Source organism: Argiope bruennichi, chromosome 2, assembly GCF_947563725.1.
Source record: "Argiope bruennichi chromosome 2, qqArgBrue1.1, whole genome shotgun sequence".
Lineage (NCBI taxonomy): Eukaryota > Metazoa > Arthropoda > Arachnida > Araneae > Araneidae > Argiope > Argiope bruennichi.
This window is the reverse complement of record NC_079152.1, coordinates 92,147,928-92,169,212: the sequence shown is the minus strand read 5'-3', so window position 1 is coordinate 92,169,212 and position 21,285 is coordinate 92,147,928. Positions and strand designations below refer to the sequence as shown.

At 28.9% G+C, this 21,285-nt stretch overlaps 1 protein-coding gene across 1 annotated transcript in view; it reads right to left on the bottom strand.

Annotated features, from left to right (window-relative positions):
- The window catches only part of LOC129960749 (potassium voltage-gated channel subfamily H member 2-like), a 631,583-nt gene that overhangs the window by 95,234 nt on the left and 515,064 nt on the right, over positions 1-21,285 (bottom strand). The window lies entirely within an intron of this gene.

Here is a 21,285-nt window from a genome sequence, read left to right as displayed (position 1 = left end):
AAAAAAATTTTTATGAGCAGATAAGCAACTGCTGTGTAACGAAACATTTAAACGCAACAGTTTTGGAATAATTGATTCATTTCTACTGTGAACCCAATAACACTGCATTCAAAGCCAAACAAATGTGTGATAGTACTTGGGAAGTTTGTTTTACTTAGCGAACTATCGTTTGTTGAACGACAGCAGTTTATAATGATAAATTGCCTTGGTGTCAAAACGACACTAGCGGACGCTATTTAGTTGTAAAATCTCTCCTAATTAACCTAGAACCACAAAACTTTTTCTGTGTAATCATCATGATGAAAAAGATTAAAAGTCGCGTATTATTTTCAATTTCCCTGCTAAAATGCAGAAAGGAGAACAAACTAAACTAGCTCCGGTGTCCAATCGACACCGACGGACGTTCTAGTGTAAGATAAATGTAAAGTGTGATGCAATAATATTTTAATCCAATGTGCATCATAAGAATCATTGGAAAACGTGCAGTTAGATGAACATGCGTTTTGACATAAAATACGTGACGGCGACGTCACATAAATTAATTTCGTCAATTTTTTTAAGCAGTGCAATCGACACACGGCGCAAAAGTGCTTTTAATAATCAAATGAATATTTTCTCATGACCAGGGTGAATGTTATTTAAAAGAAATAGAAGAGCAAATACAAATTTATTTATAGAAACAATTAATACGAATTTTGATTTTTTTTTTTAAAAATTAGGCTCAAAATTAGACTAAAATAGAAATTTATACGTCTTCATACTCAAAGTACATCTTAATAGCTTTCATACCTTATTTTCTATAAGGTTTGTTTTGAATCCAAAGTCTGAAGTATGCACGTCTATTTTAATCTCAACAAGATAATAAATACAATTTATTTTTTCTCACAGCTAATTCGTTTCATGCAAGCTAAAAATAAATTTTGTTTTTCATTTCTCTTACTTTTCGCATTTTTTCTTCCACTTATTTACTTTTGATCATTTTCCTTCTTATTTAAGATGGACCTTTTTCTTTGCAAAACTGCTGTCATTATTTTTATTTTACTTATTTAGAAGCAGGTGTTTAAATTAAATTGAATTTATATTTAAATTTATAATATTGTTGAATTAAGGTTTTATTATACATCAAAGATAAAATAAGACACACGTATAATCTATATTTTTTATTTCTTTTTCTCTTCCAAATCACAAGTTATTTTTTAAAAGTTCCATTTAGTAATTCGCTTCAATAACTTTTCAATAAAGTTGATGGAATCTATTTGACTTCCCTTTTATAATCTTCAAGTTATGAGAGATTCCTTGAAAGTCAAATACATTGATCAAATAATCGCATTTCTTAATGGAAAATGAAATTCTTCTTATATTTACTGCTCTTCTGAACATTTTATTTATTTCTGCTTTGATACCCATATGCTTTTTATTTGTGTTTAATGAATTGAAAATTTGCCCACTGACAAAGTTTTGCTGTATTAATTCTCCCTTATATCAACACCATAAAGTGCTTCATAAGATTATTTTGCCTTTTATAGGAGAATCAAAATTTATCTTTATGAAATGAGGTCTTAGAAAAACATTGTCAATTTTCACTTAAGATTGATGTATGGAGCGAGTGTCAATAAGGTACCGGATATTGGAAATTTTATGAGCCCTTTATAGGAATAATTTATTTTTCCTTGTTTTTATGTTCAGATATCACAATGGTGTTTACTTACACTGGAATTAGGAATCAGACATTTATTTTATTGTATTCGATGATTCTTAATTTTTAAAGTTTTATGTACGTAAAAAGCCAGATATGCATTTAACAGATATTAGAGTAAAATATAATGCTTACCACAAATATAATGCATATTTCCGATGATTAAAGTTTCTGTACTGCTATTATATTTAACTAATAATTGCCTAAACATTTAAATTTTTGTTGTATCAGTTTTATGGCATTTTTTCAATGAAGTGAATTTCATATGCCATTTATTAAAGGGCGTCCCAAAACTAATGCAAGAATTGAATTTGACACCATCCGTATAGGAAACTATTGGTAACCATATTAAAAAAAACCTTTTGACAGTTGATAGTAAAAATGGAAAAACGGGATAGTAAAAATGGTGCGTTACTCGATAGAGCAACGTGTTAGCGCAAGATTTGAATTAAAAAAACAAAAACAAGCAGGGTTTTTTTTTCTTTAAATTGTTATATTTTTATTGAATCGTGAAGTTCACATAATTAGTTTATGTATGGAATAGCACATAGGGCAAATGGCCTCCACAGTTTTGTTGGCGCGTACACTTTTATCGAAATTTTCCTTGACCATTTTTCACAAATGTGGTGGATGCAGCGTTGAATTTCCTCCTTCAATGCATACGTGTTTAGGGGCTTGTTGGCATAGACCTCTGACTTCAAATAACTCCCTAAAAATAAATCCAATGGTGTTAAATTACACGATCTAAGGGGCGAATTTTCAAATTTTCGAACTGTGGCCGTCAGACTTTCATTATTTTTGAAATACATATTGTTCAACAATGGAAACACTTTGTTCTATTGTGTAACTCTCCATTTTTACTAACTTTGAACAATCAGTTGTCAAATGGTTTTTTTTAAATAGTGTTCCCAATACTTTACTGCAGGAATGGTGGCAAATCCAAAGCTTACGTTAATTTTAGAACACTATTTATATGCTTAATCTATCTACATATTAAAAATTTAAAAGACTGAAAAAAGTAAGATCCACTCAGTAGTTTGATTATTACAAAAACACTATTTCATTTAAGCATTAAAAGAACTTGGAGGAGAGAAGAGAAGATTGCACTTAAATATGAATATTTGGGTAAAGCTGAAGTGTTTACAGCCCCCAATAACTAAAGATGAAGCAAAATATTTTGTGGTATTAAAACAATGGCAAATATAAACTTTTGCATTATTGTAGGATAATATTCAGCTCCGATTATCAGAATATTCATATCTAATGGTGAATAATAGTCTGCAATATTGCATAACAAGTTGGCTACTTGGAAAAGATGAAAAATACATATACATATGTGCATTTAACTTAATTAAAGGAAAGCAACTGATATATAAATGGATGATTTAACATCTTATGTCAAAGAAAATTCATCCGATTCTCCAGATTGACTCGTAGAAAAAAAATATTTTTTTAGAAAGGCATGAATCTATCATAAGCGTTCTAAACAATCTCTTTCATAATCTATCAACTCTTTCTTTCATGTCGAGCTCGCTACAGAGAGAGACGATGCTTTCTAAACTAATATTTTCAATTTCGTATTTTAATATTCCGTTATATATTCCGTGTCATATATTAAACACTTAAAAAATAAAAATAAAACATTGAAAGGAAAACAAATTACATAAATAGAATGCGTGAAAAATGAAGAATTTATTTTTGCTCAATGCGTCTGTCAGCTGTGTCAAGAAGATAAAGGAAAATAAATTCAAAAGAATTAAAGAAGCACAAACAAAAAAAAATGTCGCTTTTGAATGTCATTAGGATTTTATATTATCATTAATATTTAGGATCATTAATATTTCATGATATTATTTCCATAATTTCTTTTTTTTTACTTTGAATTGCTTAACTGAAATGCATAAAAACGTAAAAACAAAAAGCCGGACACTTATATTGCATTCTCTTGATAAGAAATCTTTTATAATATTTTTAACAATTTAATTTTTTTCAGTTTTGCTTTCGCATTGAATATATTTTTGTGTATTTATCCTATTATCCTATTATATTTATAATCTGTAGTAGTATAGATGTATTGTATATACAGTACACTCCCAAGTATCCGGCTTAATGTAGCGGAAGGGCAGACCGGATAACAAAAAACCCGGATAGGCCAGTATTCTATGAACTCAGTTTTTTGTCCACTAATACCAGAAGGCAAAGATTTTATACTAAACCTCATTGTTATAAAATGTATGTTCTCATTTCTTATAGAGTACCAAGACCTCCATTTATATCACAAGCCACGTAGAATGTGAACGCTGCCCGGGGAATCATAGAAGCAGTTGCCGGTAACGTGTCGAGTTAAAATAGAAGGCTCTGTGCTGGTAGCTTATATATGTTTATATACTATACTGCGCGTTTCAAGAAATTTATTTCTCCTTTTATTTTCCTTTTCCTCTTAAGTGTTCTTAACACAAAAATAAAGCTTCCTTAACTTTTTTATGCTTACCTTTCAGCATGGATTTTCTTACTTTTATTCCCTTTGCAGTGTGAACTTGAAAAATAGTGTACTTTTGCAGCACACCACTTTCCAACTTCTGCTCGATTTCTTTTCCATTTCCTCATTGTACTATTCCCAAATCCTAACTCCGAAGCTATAGGTTTTGCTGTTTCACTATAATCTAGTTGCTGTACAACGCATACTTTTCCTTCGTAGTTTACTACTTTTTTCGTTTATCACCTGTTTTGAAATCTTCACTGAGGTACAATTAAAAAAACAAGAACCCAATAATAATTTATCAATAACCCAAGCACAATTTACAAATACTGTACGTACTGTATAGTTATCATCAAGAACAGCGGAAACAATTGAGGTCCGTAACACACTGACGAAACTATGAACAACGAACAGAACGCTGCTCTTTTCCTATCACAAATTGTGTTTTGCACGACACGTTGGAGGATCGTAGCAGGTGCCCGCTTCCAATGCCTTGAAAATGTTGCAAATGCAACGGCTTGCTTTCCTCCTTTAATTACGATAAAAGAAAACAAGGCTGGATAGTTGCGAACCGGATAATCGAGAGTGTACTGTATTTACTATATCGTATAATATTGTACAATACAGAATAATATAGTATAATATATAATGTTGTCAAACATCCGCTTTCTGGATAATCCGTTTATATAAATATATTCATAAAATGAAATAGATATGTTAAAGATATAACTATAAAATACCTATAGAAAAGACGTATATATATATATAAAATATTTGAATAATAATTAGCGTAATAAATATATACCACATATCCATTTATATTTATATAAACTATGCATCGTTTTCTTGATGTGAAATGAAGAATTTGAATAATAAATAGCTTAATAAATATATCCAACATATCCCTTTATATTGATATAAACTATACAGAGATTTTTTATATGAAATCAAGAATTTGAATAATAAATAAAGTAATAAATATACGCCACATATCCCTTTATATTGATATATATACATAGCTTAATAAATATATCCAAAATATCCCTTTATATTGATATATATACATAGCTTACTAAATATATCCAACATATCCCTTTATATTGATATAAACTATACATAGATTTTTTTATAAGTAATCAAGAATTTGAATAATAAATAGAGTAATAAATATACGCCACATATCCTTTTATATTGATATATATACATAGCTTTCTTGATGAAGAATTTCTTGAAATCAAGAATTTTATATGATTTTCGAAATGATCTTGCCTATAAATAAAGAAAGAATATATTTCATTAACAAGTAATTTTTTTAATTATTTTTAATTATTTCGATTTCAATTTTGAATGTAGTTCATGTAATAGGACTCCGAGAATAAAATCAATAAACGGTGTTGCGGCATTCCAGTGGCACTCTGCCCTAACTGATATACTCTGAATCCCCCTCATATATCATTTAATTGAATCTTACATGTTGTAGTAGAAGGAGTAGAAGCGATCTAAATCATCCGGAGTTCAGTTTTATTATCACTATTGACCAATCACTCAGTAGGGCTTCCCTGATATCTGACTTCATTCCTGGGAATTAAGGATGCCAAATTGAATGGCGACAATCAATAAATTATTAGTATTCATATGCGCTCTGGGACAGAGGACATATTGCAGAATCCATACTAGTCATTTCAGTTGAGAAAGAGAAGTATTTCTGTACGCCTATTAGAAATCTACCACATTAGACTAAATTACTTTCTTAAAGTCATGATGCTTGCCAAGGAGATAGAGGTGACTTAACAAAATTTATTTTCTACATGAAAAATAAGAATATTAAATTTATTTAAATGCGTGAATATTTTTATTCCTTTACATAAACATAAGAATCTTCATGTACTACACGAAAATTGGTTATATCTTTCATCAGAAATTGTTTTAATGTATTTTTAAAAAAATTTCCATTTTCTTCTCAGTTCAGCACTACATAACAGAATAGGTTGAACTCAAAGAAATTAGAAGAAGACTCATTATGGATAGTAATTTTAACATGAAATTACAATACTATCGGAAATTTAAAAATATTAAAAGAAATGATAGAAAAGATTTCCAAATTTTTACCATCAGTTTGAAAATTCTTTGAGCTTTTATTGGCCGTTGTTTTCTTCTGCAAATGTTGGATAATTGAAGAGCATAACAGCCAATCACAATAATCCCTGTTTATAAGGTTTAGTTCTGTGGTAACGGGGTCACTGGTTATATTTAAAGAAGTTATTTGTTGTATATTATTAAGGCTGCCTCAATTTTATCGATTCTATTCCGTAATGCTGAGTTCCGATTTTATATATATAATAAAATAAAAGAATCTAAAGATTATCTGGCTAAACTTGAAGAGATCTGACGCCTATATTAGAAACAGTTAATTCTCAGTTATTTATTTTGTTTGCAAAAGTATGCTATTTTGTCCTTCTGATCAAATATGTCTTTTTGTTATCTATTCTGATGATCAGTATTAATTATTCATGATAAATGATTTGTTAAATACATTAAATCAATGCATTACAGTCGAAATTCATACATATTATGCATGAAGATATTGCCTTTTCATTCTAAACATTCTTCAGAACAGATTTACTATATATTCATTTTATGGCTTTTGATTTTTTTTCAATTAAGATCTTCTTTTCCACATATTTAAAATAGATATCAATCACTGAAATAGCCAGCTCATGTAGTTAAGTCATACACATCACACTTTTGTGCCAATGTTAAAATCCAAAATGCTTTTTCAAGAGGAATATAGACTTGGTGTTAGAATGCTGTGTAAGAGAAAGTGTAATTAAATAGCGTGGTGCTAAAGTCAACTATGACACGATGTTAATTTACTTCACTGATAGATCTTCGAAAGGCTCTAAACATTGGATGGCAGGATGGACACGAATTGGATCCAAATTAGTTCACAGTCAATGATGTGGAAGCAAACATCAATAATTGAGGTTCCGAGTTGGTCATAAAATGCAAATCATTTAGCATTTCATACTGTTTCATTGAATATATATTTTACCTTATTATCATAAAGGCTTATAATTCCCCAAGCTTTATTATCAATGAATAATAGTTATTCAAGTTAATTCTCTTACTAATGTATTATGGATTGACCTTATCAACCATATTCCCTCCATAATATCTTGTATTTGAATTATTTATTACTTATTTATTCTCATTTTATATTTTTTATGCATTAAATGTATATTTTGTTTCCACACAAATACGAATTAATGTCAATACAGTCATTCTTACATTTTTTATCTGTATTTCTTGGGCACTGTGGCAAGAAAATTCACCAAGATTTTTTATGCGTGTGATTCTTAATAAGGGCGATGTTTTCATACCCATTTAAATGTTCAGTAGCCGTAATTTATACAGTCACGGATATATCAGTCAATATATTAAAACACAGGCTCCTTAACTTTTGCATATTGAGACCCACAATTTGGAAATCGAAGGTAGCGATTTGGTTCCACTATACCAACCCCTTATTTTTTTCAGAGACAAACAATACACATTACTTCCAGAAATCTAAAAGGAGTTTTGTAAAGCGAAAAACATTTATTTTTAAATATAGTGATTTTTCACAAATGATAATGAAAGCTTTGAAATTAATGCATACGCAAACTGAATGGAACGTTAATATCGGAAAAGAATTTCTGTACAGATTTTCAATATTTGAAATCTTTCACGGAAGCATAACCTTAAGTGAAACCACAGACTGAAGAATTAGGCGACTCGACATCAAATATGCAAAATACTGTTTTTTTATTCAGGTCATCCCCACGTTGAAAAGAAAGTCATAAAAGAACGCTTTTTTTGTTTCTTCAATTTTTGTCATTCGACACGAATCGCTTGTTTGCACATTGAGCTATATATATATTTTTTTTTTTTGCTCGCGTTTTCAGCAAGTTAAAAAAAGGCTGACGCCTTAATGAAGATTTTAAGACCACATATATTTTTGAAAACTTCAAAAATATTCATAGAGATACAACAACAATCTAAAAGCTTAGGTAATGCAGAGTTATCTTTGTAATTATACACATTCGGGATTTTTTCACAACCCATTAACATTTTATTCGTGATCCACAATTTGAGAATCCTCTTTTATAATATTACCGGTGTCAGTGTTTCTCCTTTTACATTTGCACTTTTTAAATTTGCACGTCCTCGTTTTCTTAATTTCATAATAAAAATTTTTCTATTAATCGCGCGTTTTTAAACTCATTTGCAGAGATACTCTAAAGACTTATCAATGAATATTGTTGATATGTTTTGAAAAATTTTACCAGAAATTTAATAGATTTTTTAAAAAAGCAGTCTTTAGATTAAATCGACAAATTTGTCTGAAAATATTTCTTCCTACGAAATCTGTCATCTTTAATTTTCTAAATTTTTATTTCTTACTCTTAGAGCACTCGATTGGATCAGACTTTATCGAGACCCTCTTTAAAAATGCTGAAATAGCAAATATTAATCATTTTTGCTCATCATCTTACCATACTTTAGTTTCGTTAAACTTCCGTTCCTTTGTATTTTTCCTCCTCTTCAGAAGAAAAAAAATGCAGTAAGAACATACAGTTTAATTTTATTGAATTTTCGAAGATTAAACTTCTCAAAATTTCTCTATGCTTCATTGCTGACAATTAATTTCACAACAATTGATTTGATATTAGTTCGAATAAATTGCAAAAGCCAATAATGGCATCAATGAATAAAAGCAATCGCATTTACAAAAATCTGACTGGACTTAAAAAATGTTAAAATTTCGCAACTGCACTTCAAATAACTTATTCATCAAACTTAAATGAGTTGAAGAGCTATGCAACAACAAAAGTAAGTTATAAAAATAATTGTGCTATATAAGTTGCTTTTACCACTTTGCATTTTTATAAAAAAAATTCATAAAAAAGGTTTCTAAGATTGTGTGAAGAGCAGGTGTTTTTCCATTGCTGAAGACTCATAAGCTGAGGAATAAGTAAATGAAATATTTAAATAGTAAATATATTTTTAAATTCAACAATCAAGTTACTTCTAAAACTAATTGAATAGCTAATTAAGAATTGTCAACTTATTCCTAACTTTGTACTAAACACTTCCACAGCTTACACAGCATTTCAGGTAATTCAGTAATTAAATCATAATTTTCAAATTTGATTGAACTGAAACAAGTACAAGATGAAAAGAGTATAAGGTGAAAATTAATGCTTAATGTGAGTACCATGCTTCATCAAGACCACAGGATTTAATTAGTCATAATTTTAAAAGAATTACTTTTTTAATGTTTCAAAAACTTGAATCTCTTTAAAATCCCAAATTTTCCCCAAAATTCGTAAAAATTAAAAGCATTATGTTATTACATTTAATGAAAAACCAGAAAATTCTATGCATATTTAGAAAAAAAATTTAAACACTGTTCTTAAAGCAGAAACATTTTTAAAATCCTGCAGTTTAAAGCATAGTTTGACAACACAATTTTACATTTTTTGAGAACTTACAATTAAAATCGATTGCTTCATGTTTGTAAAGATCGATTTTTTTAATCGATTCTACGCTCATTTCTTTATGTACTGGACATTTAGTACCGTCATGAGATATCGATAAGATAATAATATTTTATTAATTTTAAAGCCTTTAACTACCAAATAATATATTAGTTTAAAAGTTAAAAATAATATTTATTTAATCAAAAATCAAATTATATAGCAAAACATTTAGACAGTGTTGCTTTCAAAAGAGGCATTAAAATATCTAAACTAAACTATCAGATATAATACTATTAATAATTATTTTCAATAATCTATACATTTATGAGAACTTAGGATAAGAAACACCACTTTTATAAACAAAAAACACACATTTTATGTTTGAAATTACAATATACTTTTAAATTTGTTGAAATAGAACGTGAAAGTTACATTAGATTATTTTTTTAATCCATCAAATTATGATTTTTTATATTTGATTTCTGAACGTTTTCACACAAAGCACGAAAGACAAAAATTCCTATCTTTTTTTTCTTACGGTTTAACATTTAGTTTTTTAAATCATCTAAAAAGTACTGAGCTATTTCAAATTCAAACAAACTCTAGACGGAAAAGAGTTAAAAAAAAAAGCATTTCAACACTAGGAAGTCAGTAGAACATACATCTATGGAATGGTTTTAAATTCTACACGTGACACTTCGAATTTACAGAAGGAAGAAAATTAAATTTGAACTTCTTGAAATGTATTTCTTTTTTAAAATTTCAATTTCTACCATTTTTAAAAAGACATAAATGAAAAATTTTCAACTTCTATGAAATCAATTATAACATTATTTACTACTTCGATTCAAGAATGGTTTTGAAGATAAGCGTTCAAATGTAATTGAATTATAATTGAGTCCCTAAATAATCTTTCTTGTTTAAATCACTCGATAGCGTTTTCAAAGCAATTGCGAAAAAGATTTGCAAATAGAAAGAATTTCTAAAGAAATTGAATTTTCGTTAATACTGCACAGCAGTTAGCATTTTAAATCTTTTCTTATTTCTTAAATTAAAGTGTTATAAGAAATTTTATAAAAGTTTTTGAAGGATAAAATTTCTTTAAAATATGTTTTTTGTTTTTCACAGAAAAAAGGAAGGAAAAAAAATACTGATATAATTAAAACTTAGTTAAAAGTTTTTGAATTCCTACAGTACAGTTGTTTACAAAATGAATCATTTATTAAATGTCTGTAGAAAAAATTTGAAAAAACATGCAAAGAATTATTTTATTACCGAAAGAATTATTGAAAAATATTTCATCAAACCAAATCAATAACTTACGGATATCTAATAAATATAATATTAAAATCAAATTATCAAATGCCTTTGTGTATATATTGTTACAAACTTGTAATTTGCTTCCCATCACGGCTAGTATCACCGTAAGAAAGACCGTTGTAAGATCTGAGCTGAGCGGCTGCCACGTCAATGACCTGAGAGCTTGGCGACCATTTGGCGACTTGGCGGGGAATTTGGTGAGTTTGGCGACTAAATGGATAATACCAGAAAGTTCGAGAAGTTTCATGATCCATCCAGTAATAACAGAGATATACAAAGGTACGCCCTGATTGGTCTGCAGTTTCTAGCCCCGCCTCCCGGAACTATAAAAGACGGGCACTCTGAAGCTGAAGAAGAAGTGGTGTGGATCGTCGGAAATCGTGTGTATCGTGAAAAGTTGTGTGTGTGAAAGTGGTCGGAGTCGCCGACGAGTAAAAAGACTAGAGGATTAGCAAGCAAGCAAGCTGCTAAACTTACAATTAAATGCGCTGAGTAATTACAATTGAGTGGCGGTATTTGTTGTAGAAGAAAATTTTTTGTAACAATATATATATTAGTCGTATCCTATTATCTTATGTTGAAACTGTTATAGAGATAGAATATATGCCCAACTTAAAAAAAGCTTTTTGGAAGTAAAAAATCATATTTTCTTTCGATTTAGACAACAAATTTGTTCTGAAAATATTCATTATATTTTTATGTAACTTCTTGGTCCTATTAGTCAATCATTTATTAAAAAGTAATGTTCAAAGCTTCATAATTCGGTCAGTTTTGGTCGCAGAAATGTGCAATCCTTTTAATTTTAAATATTGGCATGTCAAAAATATTTTACTGAACATGATTGCAGGAAAATACAGATTTTATAATTTTTTGATAGTCTAGTTGAATCGAACATAAAACACAATTCTTGAGATTATTTAAAGCCTTTTTTTTTTAACAGAAAGTACTATATACCTAATTCTAACTGATGAGAAATTAGTTCTTGCGTTATGGTAAGAGGTAGCACATTCTAAAAGTATGTTTCCTGGTGAAAGCTTACTAGAAAAAAAATGTAGATGTACGTCTGAATGGCATTTTCCAAAATAAAAATTTTAAGAGAAATAATGACTCTATAAACATATTCCAAAATTTCAAAATGGTTACCACTTTGGAATCTTCTAAGAATATTATCATCAGATCTTCAGTAAAAGCTGATGAAAAAATTAAGAATATTGCATAAAGTGATTTTTTTTGCCGAAAATAAAATTTTATGTTCTCCTGTAGGTCATAGTAGGTTTGATAACATTTTTTATTTAATAACTTTCTTTTTATGGCAATTTTAAAATGCATATTTAATTATAAAGATCCTGTACTTCAATTGAATAGTTCTTTTAGAAAGAGATTTTCTAAGATTAAACTTCAACTACTGCTATTTAAGCAACAAGAAACTCTTCAAACAGTCTTTTTTATTTAGTTTAAAATGAGAATATTATATGAAATTGATAGAATAGAGATTACTAAATATTGAATGAATACTAAAACAAAGTTCGTTTTAAATTAAGGCAGGAAAGATATTTTGTTGAATATGTATTTTAAAACATCTTGTTTAAAATTCAGTACACAGAGTGTTTTATATGTTTATTAAAAATTAAATTACATGCTGTTTACATCAAATACAAATAATAAAATAAATTTCGTGATGAATCATGGTTTTATAACGATTGGAAAAACGAATTTCTATAAAAATTAAGTAAACATGTTTACAGAGTTTTTATTTAAAAAATCTTATGTACTAAAAGCTTTAATTTTATTTAAATTTATAATCAGTCTAGTTTAAAGCATTTAATTGCTTTAATGAACATGGGGACATAGAATGTCATTTTTTGTAACTTCCTGAAAGCCGTAAGTTTTGAAATTATGTTTACGCTGTCAATATTTTTTAACATAATTATAAGATATTGGAGTATAATTGCATACATGTTATCAAATATAATTTATAGAGGTTTATATTTTATTTTCAAAATTCTGCTGCATTTCAAAAGAATTTTAAAAGAGAATTAATTAATTTAGTTTAGCTTAGTGTTTTAGACACATATTACTACGCCCAAAGCTGCAATGATGAAAAAATGGTATATTCACAAATTACAATTGAAAAACTAAGCTTTTATTTTCTAACAGCTTTAAAGTTCCATAATTGAAGTAGGATGAGAGCAAGAGCATAGAATATATTAATTTTATCTTTGAAGTAATTTCTTGTTCTCGTGATGCATGTGAAATTTGCACTGTAATTTTCTCTTAAAATTCATTGTTTATTTTTCAAAGATATAAGAAGAGAAAGATAAAGTACATTCAAATGATGAAAAAATTCTCACTTTTATTGTCAAATAATTATAATTTTGCTTTAAATAACTACATTGAAGGAACATTCAAAGTTTTAAATTGAGCTGCCCTTGTTTATTTATTTTTCTTCTAGAAATTAAAATGTTGCGCTGTATTTCAAAATATATTTACGCCTATTTAATACCGTAAAATGAGCTAATATCTCGCTAAATGCCAACCTTTTATTTCAAATCTTAAAGCAAAATAGCACTGCCATTCCTGCCTAATAGCGCATTATTCTCTTGGTATTACGATTACTTGGTACGAGGGTGTTCATTAAACATTAATAATAAGAATATGTTAAAGCTAATTCTCCGAAATGAATCGCCCCCTAGAGGAAGCCTTTTTTACGCGATTTTACTTGTTTCAATTTTATAAAGATAGGACTGTTTAATAGAATTTTGACTCCTTTTTGAGCTGGAATTTTCTAAATCTTGTGCACTTCGTGTTATTGATGATAAAACATGATTTTAATAAATTTAGAAATCTACTAATTCATTGCAGGTAAATCAATTAATTTAATTCTATTTCAATTTCATTGGAGTGGCTCCACCTTTTAGGAAATTACATACAAAATGTCTTTCATAACTCCTAATATTTAAAATAATAAATTATAAGATAATGAGCGGAAAATAAAAATTAGCAAAATATAAAAATGTCTACTTTTTTATACACTGAAAAGACATGTGTTCTCAAAAGCTTTTAAGATGAAAAAAAAAAAAATTATTTTATGCTCGCTCTAATTGGCTTATGATAAAGCTCTAATTTTTTCGACAAAATCCATTTATCTTGGGTTATTCTGCAGCACCCTTAATGACTGTACATTAATTCATTATCTTTAATTAGAACATCACTGGAAAGGCCCAGAATAATACAATAGTTTTACATGATACATTCATTGTATGCTCCGTGGAATAAATGTAATGTATTCAGAGATGACGGACGGTTTTAAAACTGTTTTAAAATTAAGTGAAAAGTAGTAAATTATTTAAACGAAAGATGTTTGCATATTTTTTTTTATATTTTCAGAGCTGCAGGAAAACGAATGTAAATACTTTAACGAAGATTCTGCATTTGCTGAATATGCAATGAAAATCTCGGATTAAAATTCCTTTGTCATCCATAATTGTTCATTGATTCAAGAGCTCTTGGAGAAGACTAATAACTACTGGAGTATCGAATGAAATAGTCATCAAAAATAATTTTTTGTTTTCAATGATAATGTCAGGTATCTCTGCACTTTTTTAAAATCAAGTAAAAACAATAAAAATTAAGTACACCAGGGTAATTAGGAATGTACCAAGTATATTAGAAGCAATACTAGAGAATAAGAACATCGTAACTTTTGTACTGTATTCTTAAAGTCATTAGGCACTGATGATTGGAAAAATAAAGTTGTGTTGGAGATAATATTAGAGCCAAGATGAACACTAAAAAAAAATCTCGCCAAATCTGAAATTAATGGAATAATATTTTTTGGAATTTTTGGAAATTAATGGAATAATATTTTTTGGAATTTTTGGAAATTAATGGAATAATATTTTGGATTTTTTGGAAATTAATGGAATAATATTTTGGATTTTTTGGCGGGAAAGTTTGTTATCGCGAACTGTGTGAACTATCTAAAACAAGCTATGGAGTGTGTTAAAATGCTTGTTACCGTGACTGAATTACGATTTTCACAGTACTATGTAGGTCACACCTATTATTTAATTAGATAACCCTTTCTGACTACAGTTAAGAGATAGCAAATGAGATACCTAACTAGATATATATGATACTAATTAAGAATGTGAATCACGGCAGCGAATGCGGCATTTTCCTTTTTCAGGAAAATGTTTTTCTGATATCTTTATGCACATTTAGAATTATTTTTCGGAAACTCCGGTGGGATGTTGTTGATCATTCTTTCTGTAACCAAGATATGGCACCGAGAGAGAAAAATTACCATTATACATCTTTACTGGATAATTCTTATTAACTTATTTTTTTCATGAAATTTACAGGTTACACGAAAAACATTTTTAGGCTTAATATACAACATTTTTAGAAAATCGCAGCTGTAAAAAAGGTACTTGTTTATTTTTACTTGCCCAAGGCTTATTTGCCGATTTTCATATTAAACCAAGATTACTATACCCCATTATACCCTACTAAGATGCCATGATTTCGCCAAAATGTTTGGTTCTCTGGTTTAATTGGCGATTTTCAAACAAGACCAAGAATACCAGAATAAAGTGTTTACTTAACTTTTTTTAGATTGCGCCAAGATCACCAAGCTCCCTATATATAAAATGCAAATATCTCAAGATAATGGCGATCTTGGTGATTTTCATACTACTCCAAGATTCGTTATACATAAAATGCTTAGATTTAGCCAAGATGATTGATGACGGTTTGGATTTTTTCTAAGTGATTTATCTCAAGGGCCATAAAAATAAGCAAACGCCCCAATTTAAAGTTATAATGAACTTTCTATCTGTTAATCTTTTGAACATCCATTGAAAGAATATCTTGATTTTCAATATCATTACATGATTCACTTACGTAAAGAATTACATTGACATGTTATTATTATACGAATTATTAATAATAAATTGAAGGTGAAAGAACATTATTTATAAAATTGTTATTCATCGTTTATGTTCTTATCGGTTGTAACGACGACCAAAAAGCACCGAGAAAAAATCTCGCCAAACTATATAGCATATGATTTGCTTTTTTAGAATATTTTTATAATTTGGGGGAATTTTTTTCTTGGCGCCTTTTGGTCGCCAATAAAACCGAATTATATCCTATAATTTGATAAACATAAATTTTAAATCATTTGTTTTAAATTTAGAATGTCATTAAAGTATCAGCCATATAGAAAAAAAATTGAAATAAGCACTATAACAATTGTTCTTTTTGCAAAACAACGGAACTCTCATGAAAATTGGAGAACCTTTTTTGCCTTTTAGAAATAACTTGACCTCAATATTTATCTAATTTCATATTTTTATAGCCATGTTTGGGATATTTTTGCGAATAAAATCTATCAAATGAAGGGATAATTAAGTATTTTTGAGAAGAATTTGAAAATTAAAGTAATTATAATTTTAAAAACAAATTTAAACATAGAAAATACTATAATTTTTAGCAAGAGCCGAACATATCTTTGAACATTTAGAAAAAATAATCTAATTGATTCCCGTACCTTTGCACATAATTAGTAACTAGATAAACATGCCATTTTTATACACAGTTTCACATTCGTAAATTACAGGATTTTATAGGTTAAAATTATAGTTTTTTTTTTCAAAAGAGATTTAAAATTTCAATGATGCAAAAATATAAGTTGAAAATTAAAAAACATTCATTCTGTCTTATAATTACACATTCTTCGATTTATTCAATATTCAAATGTCCGCATCTTTCTTCACCGTTAGCCCGGCTTAAAAGCACGTACATACAGACCACCATATAAACATGCTATCATCATAAGGCACATTCATCATATTTTTGAAATGAAATGACTCTGATTTTTCATTGAAGATTCAAGGTCGCCCCATTTTATAAAAAAGGGGGGCATCTTTTCAGCAGTGCCAGAGCCTGCCGATCGATATCGAAATTCTTCGTGGGAGAGAACACAGATTCAGTGCCGGCGTCTAACGGTTTCAGTGCAATAAATCATGATGTAGAGGGAAAGTGCAGAGGCGTAGCAAAAAGGATTTGCAGGAAATGTTTATTCTTGAATTCATGTCCTGCGTGAGAAGATAACTTTGCTTGCATATATCTTCCGTGACGTAGCAGAAGAATGACCATTTTTCGAGAGCAACCGATTTTTATTCCGTTCCTTTCAAAGTATTGAAATATAAGCTGACATATACCACAAAATGGTTGATTGGGTGGATTCTTAATTTTTATTCTAATGGAATGCATATTAAAAAAAATCAAACTACTATTACTGTAAATTATAATTTTTAAATTTCATGCGTTTATTTTCTGAAATAAAATATAATATGATATTTCCAGAATTCTTTGCATTTCTTGTTGCATTAGGAGTATAATAACATGTGAAATTCATAATCCGATTTAAGAGAGTTCAAAGAACATGTCCTTCGATTGGTTAGAAGTTTATTCAAAATTACAAAAATATTTTATAAATTAACGTATTAGCATTTTCAACCCTTTTTAGGGCCATGGTAAGTATGCTTATTACCAAATTCATTAATATTCTCATAAAGTTATGTAGGTTGGCAAATTTTTCTGACAAATTTTTAAATAAGACAGAAACTTCGATACTTCAGTTCTTTATCTCACACAAAATGATGTTTCTTGATTTGTTTATTAATTAACTGAGTTAAATAATTATTCAAATTAAATTTATCTAATGATTAAAATGAATCAATTTTAAGCCAATCTCAATCGTAAAAATATTTTAATATACAATATCAAGAAAAAAATGGTCTTTTAAAGGATTAAAATAGATATATAATGGTATAGTAAAGGGATAACATATATTTAAAATCACAAAGAGATAACAAATAACGGATGCGCACCCATTATATATTAAACGATCCTTTATATAGATAATATAATAATGTGTTCCATAATTATAGGTGTTATAATAATGATGGTTATGAAATGCTTTTAAAAAATATTCCTTCAATAACAAGTCTTCTAATTTTTCAAATTTGAGTATATCAATCATTATAATTTTTTGCCTATTTTAATATTAAGGGTGTACGTAAAGATTTGAATTTGCCACTCTTCCTGCAGTTGTTGCCACTCCTATTAAAAAAACTATTTGACAGCTGATATTTTAAGGTTAGTAAAAATGAAGCATTGTACGATTAAACAATGGGTTAATACAAGATTTGAAATAAATAAAAAAATACAGGTTTTTTTCTTAATTTTTTGTATTATTACAGGATAGGGTTATGTATGAAATAACACATAGGGCATATAGCCTCTACGGCTTTGCTGGTCCTTATGCACTGGTATGTCGAAATTTTCTTTGACCATTTTGCATAAATGTGGCGGAATTTCGTTGATGCAGGGTTGAATTTCCTCCGTCAATGCACGCGTGCTTGTGGGCCTGTTGGCATAAACCTTGGAATACAAATAACCCCATAAAAAGAAATCCAATGGTGTTAAATCACAAGATCTCGGAGGCCAATTCTATAATTTTCGAACTGTACCCGCCAGAATTTCATTATTTTTGAAATATTGTTCAACAATGAAAACAAGTGTAACGCTGAATTTTAACTAACCTTAAACTATTAGCTGTGAAGTGGTATTTTTAATAGGGTTGCCAATACTTTACTTAATGAGTGATGGCAAATTAAAATCTTGTGTTAATTTTGAGACACCCTTTTCATATAACAGTCATAATCATTTGGTCAATAAACTTTGCATGCATATAATCTAAGCAATATTCCAACTTTTTTTATTTACTTGCTCTTTAAAATATTTTAATGATATGAAATCAATATCGGAGGACTTGAGGTCTGGAGCTTCAAATCCCTTCCATCTATCAAGGACGATGGAATCATCACTTCACAATACATTCGAGAACAACAACTGCAGACACGTTATTTTACTTTGGGCCAAAGATTAAAACAAACAACGGATTTCTTGGTTTCGCAATGATTAGAAACACCGATTATATCCATTTCTATTTACTTAAGAAATCCCCAAATTCTTGTTTGAAAGCAGAAAGACGAAGGCAGAGTCCTTTTATAAGATATAAGGAAAGGAGGATATCGAATTCATTCTGTCTCCCCCCCCCCTCTAATTTCGCCAGCGTTAGAGCTATAAAGATGAATCAAGGCAGGGGAGAATGCAAAGAAAACAACAATTAATTAATTGTCTTGCTAACTCGACACATCATTGTTTACATAATAGATTGTTTTATTGCAAGCTCATAAAATGAATTTGATATTTCATTCTAATTCGACAACGTAGAATTCTTTTCCAAATATTTATTTCTTTAACTCCAGCCACTGTTTCTACAAACACCATTTTTCGCTTTCATTTATTTTGATTTATTCCGATTATACAGAGCTAGTCTGCCCTAAAGCAACGTGTTGCTCAAGAGCTTTAAAAGTAAATTACTGAATGCATCAAACAAAAGATTTTCATGTAGATTGGGTGTGATAATTTTCTGGCGCAAGATCCTTTTTTAGGATATGCTGCACCGAAAACACAGTTCACTTATCGAGTTTCTATTTCGTTCCATGAAATTCATCGTAAAAACTGGTAAAACAGTTGGTAAAAGTATAATAGTAAATTTAAATTTCACTGAAAATTCCAATTTTCTTCAAGAATGGGAATAAATTTGTGTGAGGTCTTTCTCCCATAAGGAAAGACAAGTTAAAATCAGAGGAATTAAAAAAGTTGATACGATCTTTGTAAAAATCAGAACACTCAATTAAAATATGACGTATAGTCAGCGGAACATTGCATGAACCGCACACAGGTGGGGATTCACCAAATAGTAAGTATCTGTGTGTGATGCGTGAATGGCCGATACGTAGTCGAGTTAAAATTACATCAAATTTCCTGTTGAAAGATGAAGTCCATGTAGTAATATAGGGTTTTACTTCGTTCAGTTTATTAGATTAAAAGCCACTGGTGAGCAAAAGGATTAAAAGCTAGAAAATTATTATATGTAAATTTTTAATGTCATTTAAAACAACAAAATCTTTTTTTTTAAAAAAGTGAATAGATTTAAAAAATGTCTACCACCTAACAAATTGCAATGAAAGTGTCTTTCATCCAATAAGACATAAAAGCTTTCCGTCGTTTATGGTAAATAAAATGAGTAAATAAAGAAATGTCAGATCAAATTAAAGCAGAGAAAAACCATGATTTCTTTCTTTCAAAAAATCAATTACGAATTCCAGATCCCAAGCTCTTTTTATGATCTGTACAACCTCATAAAATTGAAGTTCGCATACCATATCATCATTGGATTCCTACCTAAAGATAATTAATTTATAAAGAAATTAAAGAAGCATTACCAGGAAAACGTTTTCACACGAGAGAAAATATTTAAACGCAGCAGTTTTAAACGAGATACTGAAAGATTTAACAATGCCGAATTGGATGGTGTTGGATGCTTTCCAAAATCGTTGGCAGGGAGCTTGGAACTCGCAGAAGGCTTTGAAAGATTTTAGATTTAATAGATGCGGAAGGCCGCGTCCGAATTTATTGGTCTTAAGACTGATGATAAAACAGAGGCTCGAGTCGTCTTGTTTTTCTCTGGGCAGTTCTCACTTTTTAATAATAAAAAGAATGTTTTTGTTCTCTAGTGAATCTCCGCCTAAACCATTTATCAAGTATATTTGTTGAAAGGCTTTTTATTAAGGCTACCTTATTCATGTGAAATTTGCTATTGTGTATTTGGGTGTAATAGGTTGTTTTTTGATGAGTTAAGATAAATAAAAGATTTTGCATGAATATGGGATAATTAATTGCAAATGCAGTTGAAATTAAGCTGAATAATTTTAGAAGCCATCTGCAGTTTTTTCTTATCTTTGTTGTTGTCGTTGTTGTATTTATTCCTAGTGAAAGTGTGTTAAATATCTTTTCCATAAAACACATCTTTTAATTTTAAGATTTATAAATTTAACAAAAATAAAGAGAATTAAAAATCATGGGCCAATCTGCATATTAAACACTTTTAGCTAAAGAATATCACAAGTAAAATTAATTACAATGTTTTTTTTAAATAAATCTCGTTTACTTTACTATGATGAAGTATATTAACAATATTATCCTCTTATACAGAGCTGAGTAAAAACATGAACTAGTTTAATTTCTAGGATTCTAATTAACATGAGTTCTCTAATTCTAGGATTTGGCTAAATTTGCCAATACTTAATTAAAAGAGTCATTTGACTTAATTTGTCTTCCATATTCAT